We start from the raw sequence: 12,662 nt of genomic DNA, 5'->3' as shown, positions 1-12,662 counted from the left end.
TCATTTCCAAGGAAGTCTGAGACCCATCCTGGAATTTTTTTTCATGTAGCTCCACTGTGCAAACAGCAGACACAGTACCCTATGAAGTCATTTCCTTTTCAAGGCCTCTGATCACCCCCTTGTGTATATAATGTCAGGAGTCAGACCAGAACAAGGGTCACCCAAGCTCTCTTTCAATATGTCCACTACAGCCACCTCTGGGCATGACATACAGTGTCCATTTCTCTGTCACCCCAAATGTCCCCTGTTATATTGTAACAAGCCCTTATCAGCCATTTAATTTACCTGCCTGGCATTTGAATTTGCAGCCCCTGGACCAGAGGATCACAAGGAATGCTTCTATCTTTGTCAGCTCATGAGCTAAAATATCTGTGGCATGAACAGTGCATTCCAAATCCGTCCCTCAATTTTCCAAATTTCTTTTTTTTTTCAAGAAACCCAGTTTTTCATTTAATCAAAAATATATCTTTTTTTTTTCTTTTTACCACATTCAATATTTCCAAATTTCTGAAAGGCACCGTGAAGCTTGGCCTTTCTTTCCTGGAATCACACTGATGTTAACAAAAGGGTTCTAAGGTGTGCAAGGAATTTTGTTCCCTTTTCTCCACATGAAATATCTCAAAATACCAGTGAGATATTTATGTAACTGGCCCACACCTGATTTTTTTTCCTACAATCTCCAGAAGATACTGTAAGTGAATTTTACCTTCTAAAAATTTCCAGGCTTTTTCAAATGCACTCTTGAGTTCTGGGGATAAGATTTCAAAGATGAGCCCCATGCTCACGGGAACATGATTTCCCTGTGCTGCTTGTGGGTTTTCAAAGAGCTGGTCCTCACGTTTGTACTATGGGGAGTGGTAGAATTTTTCAAAAAAAGGTGTTTTCCTATTGCTTCTCAGCTCCTCTCTGTTTTGCTCGAAGACAAACATAGTAAATACTCCTTTTTATAACTGAAAGTAGTTTTCATTCTGCACCAGACTCTGTGTGTATGCGTGTCTGCATGTAAGAGAAAGAAGAGAGCGCAGTTCTTAAAGGAGTGTCAGATCCAAATGGCCACAGTTCATTGGTAGCTGTAGTTCCTCTCCAGGTGAATCTCATTCCAGAAATAAATCTTACATGAAGAAAAACTCTCCTCCACCCACCAACACTGGGAAAACACTAGCCTAAATCAGGTCTTAACATTTAATAACCCTATGTAATTTTCAACAGTTTTATCTATAATAATAAAAGGGTAATATGCTAATCAGCCCAGCCATCCTTCCGAACAACCTTCTAAACGACCTTCCAGACAAAGCTGGGGCTATGAGGGAAGCCCAGGTCCCAGGTGAAAGAGGGAAGCAGGGGCCGGCAGCTGGGGGAAGGCAGGCCTACTCTTGCACAAATTTCGTGCATCAGACCTCTAGTTAATATATAATCCACATACCATTCCATTGGCCCACTTAAAGGGTACAATTCAATTGTATTTAGGGTACTCACAGACCTGTGTGTATCCATTACCACAATCTAATTTTAGACTATATTTGTCATTCCCACAAGAAACCATACCCATTAGTAACCACCCCCCATTTTCTACTCCCACCCACAGCCCTAGGCAAACACAAATCTACTTTCTGTCTCTATAAATTTGCCTATTCATATATATCAAATGATACACTAGGTAGTCTTTTGTATCTGTCTTCTTACACTTAGCACGTTTTCAAAGTTTACCCATGCTGTAGCATGTATCAGTACTTCATTACCTTTCTGCCTGAATAATATTTCATTGCATAGATATACCATATTTTGTTTACCATTCATCAGTTGATAGACATTTAGAATGTTTCCATTTTTTGCCTGTTCTGAATAATAGTGCTATGAACATTCATATATAAGTTTTTGTGTGGACATGTGTTTTAATTACCTTGGGTATATACCTGGAAGTGAAATTACTGGGTCAGATTGTATCTCTAAATTTAAAAATTTGGAGAATTCCCAAACTGGTTCCAAAGTGATTGCACCATTTTATTTCCCACCAGCAATGTATGAGGATTCCAATGTCTCCACAACCTCACCAATACTCATTATTATCTGTGTTTTTTATTAAAGCCACCCTAGTGGGTGTGAAGTCATATCTCGTGGTTTTGATTTGCATTTCCTGCATAATTATGTTGATCATCTTTTCATGTGCTTATTGAAGGTCTGTATATCTTCTTTGGGGAAATGCTATTCAGACACTTTGCCCATTTTTCAGTTGGGTTATTTATTACATTTTAATTGTTATAAGTTTTTCATATTTTAAAATTAATCACTTAACAGATATATGATCTCTAAATATTTTCTCCAATTCTATGGATTACCATTTCACTCACTTGATAGTGACCTTTGATGCATAAAACCTTTTAATTTTGATTTTGTTCAATTTATCTTTTTCTTTTATCACTTGTGCTTTTGGTGTCATGTCTAAGGAGCCTTTGCCTAACCCAGGGGTGGGCAAACTTTTTGACTCGAGGGCCACAATGGGTTCTTAAACTGGACCGGAGGGCCAGAACAAAAGCATGGATGAAGTGTTTGTGTGAACTAATATAAATTCAAAGTAAACATCATTACATAAAAGGGTACGGTCTTTTTGTTTTTTAGTTTTATTCATTTCAAACGGGCTGAATCCGGCCCGCGGGCCGTAGTTTGCCCACAGCTGGCCTAACCCAAGGTCATAAAGATTTATGACTGTTTTCTTATATGAATATTTTAGTTTTAGCTCTTACAGTTAGGTCTATAATCCATTTTAAGTTAGTTTTTATGTATGGAGTGAGGTAGGGGTACAACTGCTAATTTCCCTTTTGATCTCTTCTGTAACTCATTATTTAAGAGTGTTTTGTTTAATTTCCACATTATTTGTGAATTCTCCAGATACTCTTCCCTTATTTGTTCCCTATTTAATTCCATGAACTCAGTCCTTATAAATTTACTGAGGCTTGTTTTATGACCAAGCATATGGTCTACTGTAGAGAATGTTTCATATGTACTTGAGAAAAATGTGTGTTCTATTTTTGTTGAGTGGATTGTTTTATAGATATCTGTTAGGTCTTGTTGGTTTATAGCTTTGTTCAAGTCTTCTACATCCTTGTTGTACTTCTACCTAATTGTTCTACTCATTATTTTAAGGAGGTATTGAAGTCATCCCACTATTACTGTTGAATTGTCTATTTTTCCCTTCAATTCTTTTCTTTTTTGCTTTGTGTATTTTGGGACTCTGCTGTTAGGTGCATCTGTGTTTATAATTGCTATATATTGTTGGTGGGTTGACCCTTTTATTATTATTTATTTTCCTTTAGTAACGTGTTTTTTACTTTAAAAGCCATTTTGTCTGATATTAATATAGTCACTGCATGTTCCTTATGTTTGTATCTTTACTCATCCTCTCCCTTTCAAGCAGTTTGTACTTTGAATTAACAGTGAGTCTCCTGTAGACCTTATGTAGCTGTACCTTGTGTTTACATCCAGTCTGATCATTTACATTTTGACTGGAGAGCTTAATGCAGTCACATGTAATAATATTATTGATATAGTTGGATTTATACCTGCAATTTTACTTTTTGTTTTTTATAGATCTCATCTATTTTTGTTGTTGTTTCTCTTTTCTTTCTTTCCTGCTTTTTTGGGCATTAAGTGAATATTGTACAACATTTTAATTTTGTAATGATTTTTAACTACATTTCTTGAGTTATTTTTTAGTGGCTATTCTAAAGTTTACAACATACATGGTAGCACACCCAAATCCATTAACTTAATTTGGTGAGTTATATCTCTCCTCCCCATTTTTGTGCCTCCTTTATGCTATTATTATCTAATATTATTTTTCTGTTATAGACCCAACAATACTGAATGTTTTATGTCATTCATTTTTACATCAGTTTATCTCTTTTCTCCATATTTCATGATATTTACTGATCTGTTTTCTTATCTATATCTGCCCAGAGAACAGCTTCTGTCTCTTTGAGGTGGGGCCCAGGGAAGGAGCAGGTCATGGTTCCAAAGCCACAGATTATAGCTGTTCTTATTGAGATTTAGATTTCCTTGAGTAAGTGTTTCTCCAGTTCATGTATGCTCTTAGAACAACTCCCAGAGACTTTAAATGGTTGGGTTTTAAAAATAATTTCCACCAGTTTTTGTGTTGTTTTTAACCGGGGAGAGCATCCACTGAGTTCCTCACACTACCATTCCTGAAATGCCTCTCCTAATCCCATGTGATTTTCAAAGGGAAAATCATTTCTGGAACAGCTGGCTCCATATACCAGTGCTCTGCTTATTTCAAGTGGCCATTTTGTCTAAATTAAAAATAAGGGGCATGGGGTCTGGCAAAGGCCTTGCACTGCGCTTCCAGGTACAGGGATCAACATGAGTAGTAAACTTTGGAAATTCTAGAAGTTGTGATTCTTTTAGATGGTCCCTGGAAACAACAGATCAGGATACTTGGAACTCAGTTGTCCCAGAATACCTGGAGATATATGCAGGGTGGGGCAAAAGTAGGTTTACAGTTGTGTGAATGGAAGATAATACAATCATTAATAAATCACAAGAAGAATAAACTGTGTTTTGTGTACTCACAACAGTGACCTTACTTTTGCCTCACCCTGTAGTTGCTAAAAGCCTGGCTGGTTCTCCTGAAAAGTCAGAAGAAAGTCCTGGGGGATCCAAAGTCTCCTTTGGCAGGGCACAGTTCTAAGCCGTATCCTCCATCAGCTCTTTCCATTGGTGCTTGGTGCTTCTCCAAAGACAATTAATTCTGGTGGAATTCAACATGGAGAGAACTGGGCTCTCGAGAGAAACCAGTCCAGGCTAAGCTTTACCACGTCACAGCCGTCCTCCCCGGCTGGAGCAGGCTGCCTTGCTGCCCCTCTGCATCAGCTGCCACCTCAGCTTTCAAAACCAGGGAGTCCTCTCTCAGGAGACCTGGCAAGTTCTGAGCTAAAGTCTGGGTGTATGGCTGTAGGCAAGGGGCATGTGGCCTGGCAAAGGTGGGGGAAGGAAATAGGATGTCTCTGAGACTTCATCCCCAAATTTCCCTGAAATCAGACCCCAAAGGCACCAGGGAAATCTGGTTTCAAAATGATAGCAGCCCTACTGCCCTCAGCCATCAGGGTAACACCCTCCCTGGAAGTACACATCTGCCTAATTGCTTGAGATTGTGCACAAGCTGAATAGTCATGATGTTCTCGTTGTCACAAAGGCTATACTTTTAAATGCTTCCACCAATGTTTAAAATTCTTTTTCTGTCCTTCAAAAGACCCATGGATTCTATTAGATCCAGTGCTGTTGGAGATGCCTGGCTAGCTGGGGTCTGTATAGACTGTGGGCCACAGTTCTCCCATGGCGGGGGGGGGGGGGGGGGGGGAAGGGGGGGCGGGGGGGGGCGCGGGGAAGGGGAGCAGGAAGTACTGGAGTGAGAATCGTTGCAAAGCATAACAACTTTATTATCTACAGATGGAATAAATATGCCTTACTCATATTTATGTATCCATTTTTCACAGATGTGTATTGGTTTGATTAAGAAGTTAAAAATCCATTTAAAAGCATAATTGAATTTCTGAGTATCCATTGTCATGTGTGGTCTCCATAAATGACACCATGCTGACCATGCCCTCCACCTGGCTGGGTCTCCTTTTAAGGATGAGTAGAGTGAGGCAGGCTTACTATTCAAGCGACACATTGTTGAGCCCACCCTGCGGGGGAGGGGGAAGGGACAGGGTGGACAGGCACTCCGTTTCCAGTCCTCGGTACTCTGGGCAGCCTCCAGCAACCTCACACCGGTGAGTGGCAGCCCCTGGATTTGAACCCAGTGGATCTGACTCTGAAAGTCAGCGCCTCATCTGAGCTGGAGGAGGCAGGGCTGCTGTGTATCAGAGGCCACCTTTGGAGCCAGAACCCAGAGCACCATTTCAGAGCTTCCAGAAGCTTCCTGGATTTTGCTCCTGTTCTCTCAAACCAGCAGAACCCAAAGGCCTCCTCTCCCTAGGCAAAGAGAGAGAGATGAGGTGTTTGGGAAGCTTTTCTGCCCCAGGGAAGAATCAGCCTGGTGACAGTTTGGTATTAACTAGCTCAGCCATGCAGGGCGGCATAATTAGTTTCCCAGCCCAGAGTTTCATTCCACTGGTCCCCAACACCTCCAGGGCTACACAATCTGCTCAGAATGAAAAGAAAAATAAAATCACTGCTCTCCTCGCAGACCCATCAGGCTCTTGCTCCTGGCCATGGGCAAAAGGTGAGGCAGCCATCTGTCTATGGAGGTAAAAAAGAATCGAATAGCCATTTTTAAATGACATTTTCAATTTTTCCCCCTATGTCTACTATGCCCTCATCCACCCTACTGCTTAAAAGACTCTTTTCAAATAGAAAATATCGGGGAATAATGGGAAAAGAAAAACCGTAGTAACCTGTAGCTCCTGCTAACAGGCTGTTCTGTCCAATGGGCTGGTCACAGGAGACCTTCTCCCCGTGCCCACCTCCTGCCTGGGGTGCCCAAGGAATTCGACAGGGCAGGAAGGACAACCCACTCCGGACTCCAGAGATGTCTTGTCTGACAGTGCTCCTCCCTGCAGACAGTCCCCCTGCCCCTTCTCCTGGGTGTGAAAGAGCAAGTCCCAACTCACTCCTGCCTCCCACCTGCCACCCCCACCCGTGTATCCATCCTGAGGGTCTCACTTGCACAGCAGGGACAGGAAGCCAAACAGGTATCACCTCAACGGGAAGCCAAAGGACACCTTTCCCCTAGCCCAGGCCCTGAGGAATTCTCCACTCTTTCGAGGCAATCAAACCATGCCTTCTCCTTCCTGCTGACTCCCCAGGTACCCCTTTAAATGACCTCAACTCTGTCCTCCGTTCAGCTGCATCTTTGCGAGCATTATTCTCTGCTTTCAGTGCAGGTTTATTTTCCCCCTTCTGTACCCACAAGATTGCTTTCGTTTGAAAGTGACCACAAGTGACAGCTTTATGAAAATAAAGACATTAGGGGTCCCCCTGACGGCTTCATGCTCCTCTCACCAGCTGCCTCCAGGGGAATCTCCGTGCAGAAAAGCACATTTCACACACACGCCCCACTGCGCTGCTGCTTCCCTGTGATGAAGCCTGGAAAGCACAGGACAAGCCATGAGGTGCCGTGAAAGAGACCCCAGGAGCACATGTTTTCCTGCCCAGGACCCCAAAGGAGGACGCAGTATGAGATCACCTCCCGCAAGCCACCTGCAAGCCACCCCAAGCCTGAGGGACGAGAAGCAGCCCTTCAGTCCCCTGACCTCCCTTCCAGACCCGGATACGAATCCTCTCAGTAAGTGGTTTTAGGCAGGCCTGCTATTTACTCATTCAGTCACTCAACAAATTCCTACTTAGTCCCAACGACATGCCTGCCACTGTGTGAAACCGGAAACTGGGAAACACAGGGCCCTGTCTCTACCCTCAGAGAACCCACAGTGTGATGGGAAAAGCAGGTTAAGAGTCACAGTACAGTACGATTTGCTTGTCTGTAAAATGGGGCTAATGATCTCTCAGGCTTATTTTAAGGATTAAACTCTATGAAGTGAATTAAACAAACATCTAGTTGGTGCCTGTTAAATGTTAAATTTTCTCTCTTTTTCTCTCCTTGATATAAAATCTCTGCTCCTCCTCCATCTGCACCACCACTGGGATTTGAAAAGCTGGGAAGATAACTGCTCCCAATACAGACTCAGCATCATCAGGAGCTCCCACGCACTGCTTGGATCCAAAGTCAGGTCCTGCTCAGTGCTATGTCCCCAAGCCTGAAGATGATCCCCAACCCTGAAATGATCCCCAACCTTGAAGATGCTAGGGTGCAGGCCTCAGAGGCCCAGGCATACAGGGAGAGGGGACTGAGGACCCCTTTAGCCTCATCCCCTGGGACCCCATGGAAGGAAACCTGCCCATCTGAAAATCTACCCATCCCTTGGCCCCTTAAGCATCTGCCTTCATCTGAGAATATACAACTAAGGATTTACCTTCCCATTGCAGAAGCTCTTCTGAGGTTGAGGGACGCAATGGATGTAGAAGGAAACTTTCTAAACTTGAGTCAGGACTGACTCCTAGATGCCCGTCCCAGAGTCTCTAGGGCCCATGGGAGGGCACTCAGGGTGGTCACCAAGTTGTGCTGAACCTTGGGTCCCTCAGCAAACAAGTATCCTCACCCAAGGATATTTTTCCCACTGATTTTTAGAGAGAGAGTGGAAAAGAAGGAGGGAGGGAGGGAGGGCGTGAGGGAGGGAGGAAGGGAACGAGGGAGGGAGGAAGAGAGAGAAACATTGATGTGAGAGACACATCAACTGATTGCCTCCTGTACACACCCCAACCAGGGCCTGGATTACACCTGCAACCCAGGTATGTGTCCCTTGACTGGGAACTCAGCCCATGACCCTTTGGTGCACTGGCTGATGTCCTACTCCAGTCAGGGCAGCAAACAGTTTGAGGGTGATGAGCTGATGTTACCTTCTGGCTCTAGCATGCTCTGATTCTAAGTAACGACCCTTCAGGTTAGAATTTTTACCACTGAGATTCGACTGGAGAACGCTCACCCTTCTTTGCTAATATATGAGAAAGAGGGAGGATTGCACTGGGCAGCACAACACAATACTCTAAGTTCCTAATACCGTATGAGTCAGGGTGAAATAAGACATTCAGTTTTCTATTTACAAAAATCAATGCATACTCTCTGTACTTCTAAAGTAATTACTAAGTAAAAAATACTTATGCCTGTTTTGCTAAGAGCAACTGGCTATTGTTGAAAATATTCAAAATTCACAACTGTACAGTTTTAAGTAAATAAAATAATTTTATTGTTACATTAAAGCAATTACCTCCCTACTAACAAGTGACCAAAATCACTTATTAATCAAGAAACGTTGCTAATAATAATAATAAAAAAAAGGCTTATTGCCCAGGAAGCATCAGAATGATTTACTACAATTCTCACTCGTGAAAAAACAAAAGCCAGCCTAGTTTCCTGCTGTCACTAAGGAGACTTTAAATAGATAAGCACTTAAAAAAAAAATGTAGAGTGTACCTTCCCAACGTGAAACTACATCTATCTGAGTTGTAAAGAGTGTATACTAAAATTATATCATGCAACAAAATGCACATTTTGTAGAGGGGGAAGGAAGAAAGATTAAATTGAATCTTCTGACAATTGTCTTAAATCACACCTTCCTGCCTGCAGTTGAAATTATAAGTCACATTGCTTGGAGCTAAATCAAATTCACCGTGGCAGGAAGACAGGCAGAGCAGCTCCGATTCTCTGGGGAGGCCGAGATGGGAAAAACAGCGGCCTCTCCCCAAGCAGGCTCTCCCTCAGAAACGAGACTCTCCGCCAGGTAACTGGACACCTCGCATGACTCTCCCACCCGCCAAGCTCCCCACAAACACCACATTCCTCACAGGTCCGCTGCCCACTGCCATGCCAAGAGGCCTTACGAAATAAGTATTTGTCTGCAGACAGGGGCAGCCCCCAGGCCCCAGGCTTCGGATTTCGGAGGAGCAGTCAGATCAGACAGACACTCCAACATGTCTCAGCTGAGAAGCCTGAGTCGGGCTCCCTCTAATCTCCCCGATGACTCTCTCAGGCTGGATTTGACGGGGGAAGTCCTGACACACAGTGTCTACTTGCGCTGGAATGGCTTCACATTTGATATGCCAGGTGGTACAACCAGAAAATGTATTCGGGACCATACTTTCTATACAAGCTCCAAGAAGGAAAGGAGTGGGAGTGAAGGAAAGAGGAGGAAAAGGAAGACTGAAGAAAAGGTGGTAGGCAGGGTGGGGTGCTCTCCTGCACGTCACCTCCTTTACTCAGCACAACAATCCTGCAGTGTTTACGGAGCGACTGTCCTCACGTCTGCAGTTAGGGAAACGGAGGCTCTGGGACATGAAGAGACTTGGCCAAGGTCACCTGCGTGGAAACGGCAGTGCTGATCCGATCCCCGTGGGCCTCACACTAACTGAGAGAACCCGGGCTTCCCTCTTCAAGGTAACTGTTGGTTTTACTTAATATCTAACTTGCATTCCGCTAATCTTCCGGACTACGCTCCTCTAAATCCTCCTCATTCTTCAAAGATGTGTCATAAGCCCTCCCTGAAGCCTGTTCTGACGCGGCACTCCTAGAATTCAGCTTTAACCCGCACTGCATCCGCTTACGAATGAGCCTCGATCGTTTCTTGTGCTGTCTGCCCAGCCTGATGATGAGCCTTCTAAAGAAAAGGACGCTTGTCCCAGGTATTTTGTCATCGCCACACCACACCTGGCACCGTGTCAAGACCAGGAGAAGTATCAGGAAGCAGCCAGAGAACAGCCCGATGGATGCCTTTAAGAGCAGGTTCCTCTTCTCATCCTTTCCAGTGGCTCCCCATTCCTCCCAGAGCATTCCTCACACAGTGGTCTCCAAGGCTTGCACAACCTGCTCCCCAGCGGCCCCTGGCTGCCCCTCCGCCAGCTTGTTCCCCACAGTGACTCTGCTCTGGCCCCACCAGCCACACCACTGTTCCCCAGTCACACAAGGCACATGGCACATTCCTGCCTCAGGGTCTTTGCACTGGCTGTTCCCTCCACCTGGAACTCTCTTCCCCCAGACAGAGTCCCCACCTAACTTTCTTCAAGCCTTTGCTTCTAGTTGAGTCACTGACCACCTCACTTCATTGTAACCCCTTCATATTTTAGTGTTTGTTCCATTGATACTAGTATGTTCCTAGGTGCTCATTAAATGCTGGTTGAATGAAGGAAGGGGAGAATGTGAGCATGTGACTAGCAGAAGGCAGGAGTACATCCCAGGCCACCATCAAACTCCAGCCCAAATAGAGGAGAATAGAAACTGGGAGGCATGTCTGCAGTTTCTCCCAATCATCCCATAGGCCCCACAGGCCCCAATAAACAATATGAAACTTGGGGTCTACCTCTTACATCTGCCCAGAGAGCTTAGAGCCCACTGGGTCATGCACTGCACCCTGAGTAACCCACCTCATTTAAATGGGAAGCTCTGGCAGACCTGGGCATGCCTGCTGCTTCCTTTGTGTGCGCCAGACCCCTCTACCATCCCTGGCCTGAACCTGCCCTGTGCTGGACGCCCACCCGCTCCCCACCCCCAACCCCAATAAAGTTGTGAACTGAATGAGTGGAAGAGATGGTCTTGTTCACACTAAGTCCTCTCCCGGAAAAAACAAAAAACAAAAAAAAACACAACACTGCCAGCTGCAGAGAGCCATGTCGGAGGCTCTCAGCCTGCCAGAGTGCTTGTCCTGGCCAGCTCCTGGCACGGCTGTTCTCCTGAGTCTCCAGGAAAGAAGGCACAAAGCAGTCACTTTGTAACCCATGGAGGGAGGGCCTTGCTGCTCTCGTGATTCCTTCTTCCAGTCTCACCTGAGAAGTTTCTGCTGAGACATGGGGATGAGCCTGTTTCCCTTGATCAGCATCACTAGAGCAGACAAACAAGAGGGTCCCTGGCCCCTTACTAAGGGGCTTGGTAGCGGTAACAAGGTTTTGTCTCCTACTCTCACCGCATAACCCTGGACAGTAAATGATAGGTGCTGAGCCTGGATTTCCTCATCTATAAAATGGGGGAGGCGGGGAGGGGGGGTAAACAACACCATTCCACAGGGTTGCTTACAACATTAAAATGGTATAACCCGTGTAAAGCATTTAGCACATAATACATGCTCAACAAATATTAATTCTCTTCCCCTTCCCATCTCCCAGACAGGTTCTGACCTATTTCTATACTTCGTCACTGGTTCTTTTTTCCCAATTTTTGAAACACTGATAAAAATATCTTCTATCCACTTTCCACTGGCTTCCCCTTCCAGCATAACTCCCCAGATTCTAACAATTTTTTTCTTTAAAGCCTGGCCCAATTATAGACTTGGAGGGTCTACATCATAATCCCTGCATGTGATATTTTCCTCCATACAGTCCTTTAGAAAATAAAACAAATCAGAGGCTCGGTTTATTATTAAACTGAGATTTAGAAGCAAAAGAAACCAAAATGTTAAAAGACTCCCTCCAGGGCCATGAACAGACAGGCAGGTCTAAAGCGTCGCCCACTCCCATCCTTCCGTGGCTCCCTCTCTGTCAGGGAAATAAGATGATTAATTAGACAAAGCCTGTCCCACTCCCCGAGATCCTTCGAGGCAGGAACCACATAAACACCCAGCATCAGGACTGCAATAAAGACAAACCAGAAAAGCCCTCTGCTCTGGGACCCTCGCCGAGGCCCAGCGAAATAACCTGTAACAGCAGATCCAAACGAATCTTCCACGTGGATAATGGAAAATGTCACCAGCATATACAGGAAGAGAGATTAGTTCAATAAAGGAAGAAAGTCACATTTGCGGGTCTCAAGTAAGATTTTTGCTTACTTTTAACTTCCTAGCATGTAACTCACAAGGTTATGAATACAGACTCCTACTGTTTGGGGCAAATAAACAGCTGCTGATGTTCTGTGCCCAAATCACTTTATTAGAGCTTTCATTTACAGCAATTGTTTCTTTTCCCTTTCCAAATCCTAAGAGGCTCAGACAGCTAAAAATCACAGAGCGCCAAGGCGGAACTAATAGCAAAGGAGAGAGGACGCAGCCTGGACGGGCTGGGGGGTAGGGGATAAGACAGGGGCTGCTGGGGCTCTCACTGTCCTCTTTCTA

At 44.6% G+C, this 12,662-nt stretch overlaps 1 protein-coding gene across 2 annotated transcripts in view; it reads right to left on the bottom strand.

Annotated features, from left to right (window-relative positions):
• Positions 1–12,662, bottom strand: part of GALNT18 (polypeptide N-acetylgalactosaminyltransferase 18) — a 296,162-nt gene that overhangs the window by 273,543 nt on the left and 9,957 nt on the right. The gene's annotated exons all lie outside the window — the stretch shown is intronic.

Source organism: Myotis nattereri, assembly GCF_964212035.1.
Source record: "Myotis nattereri genome assembly, chromosome: 9".
NCBI classification, from domain to species: domain Eukaryota; kingdom Metazoa; phylum Chordata; class Mammalia; order Chiroptera; family Vespertilionidae; genus Myotis; species Myotis nattereri.
Note: the sequence above shows the minus strand (reverse complement) of the source record. Positions and strands in the feature narration are given on the sequence as shown.